This window comes from Camellia sinensis, chromosome 9 (genome assembly GCF_055761805.1).
Source record: "Camellia sinensis isolate YWXY chromosome 9, ASM5576180v1, whole genome shotgun sequence".
In the NCBI taxonomy this organism is placed as follows: Eukaryota; Viridiplantae; Streptophyta; class Magnoliopsida; order Ericales; family Theaceae; genus Camellia; species Camellia sinensis.
Window position 1 is genome coordinate 92,845,615 of NC_138969.1, and position 1,386 is coordinate 92,847,000.

Sequence of the window (1,386 nt, forward strand, 5' to 3'; positions counted from 1 at the left end):
CACTGTAGTAAATAAATGCCATGTCCAATTGTAAAAACCAAAATCAGAAACGTATCCTTATTTTCCCTAATGAATTTACTGCTCTCACACTCTATGTATTCTTTCTCCTTCCTAGCAAATTTGCATATCATTTAAAAATAAAAAAAAAAGTTAATAAAGTGACACACACCAATTACAATTTTTTTTTTTAATTTATTATTGTACACATCAAATTGTGGAATTCACCATTGAGGAGATTGTTCACCACCTATATTTTATGTAATTAATCTATTATCCTTTCTCTTCTTTTGGAATTTGAAGAATTACTAGCTTTTTAAATTTATTTCTATGATTGCACAATTGAAACTGCCAAAATAAAAAATATATATATATATGTATAAAAAATAAAAAGTCATCACATATACATAAGAATAAAATTATACATCTACGCACACATATTTGTATATATATAATGATAGAATCTTTGAATAGGCAAATATATACACGAGTAGTTATTCAGTAGTTTTAGAATATTATGTGAAAAGTTTATGTGGTGGTCTAGATTTTACAAGTGCGACATACTCATTCATATTTATTAAATAATTGAGAAATAAATAATATATATATATATATATATATATATATATATATATATATATATATAGAGGTGTATCAATACCACATAGTACTCGCAAATTTTAAATACACAGACGTGTGTGAAATGCGAACAACAAAATGCAAAACCTGGTTTTCTTTGGATCCAATAGTTGCAGAAGGTGAAGGAGAAGGCGGCAAGGAGGACCACTGTAGCCAAGGATAGTAAGAATTGAAGATCAAATTAGAGTTCTTTTTGAACCCAATAAAGCCACAGACACAGTCACCACAATCAATGATACATAAACAGCAACATAAACCTTGCAGACCAACACAGCCTTCTGTTGCTGTTCCCCATCTCTTTCTCTCTCTAGAAAACACCAAGTTTCCTATGATATAGAATATGTGTATCATGTTGTGTGTGTTTGATGTGATTCTTGTTGGAAATGGTTATAAAATTCTGGGTAAAATCAGAATTTTTTCTTAAATTTGGTCTATTTTTTAGGTGGGCCCCGTGCGTTGATTTACGCGGGTCAAAGTGGTAACGCGTTCTATGCCGCGTTGTGATTCACGTAGTATATTTGGTTGCTCAAAACCATTACCGAGTGAATGGGAAATTGAAGCCAAAGTGTGCTCCATGGAAATGGAGTTTTGGTAGAAAATCCTTAAAGGTTTGAATAAGGCTTGTCCCACATTTATTTGGTGGGAAGTTTTGAATGGGTTTATAAGGCATGGGTTTGGTACTTGGGGTGTGCCCCAAGGGGTACCCAATTGTTTTAGAGGGAGAGATTATGGACAAAATGGGCTAGACCC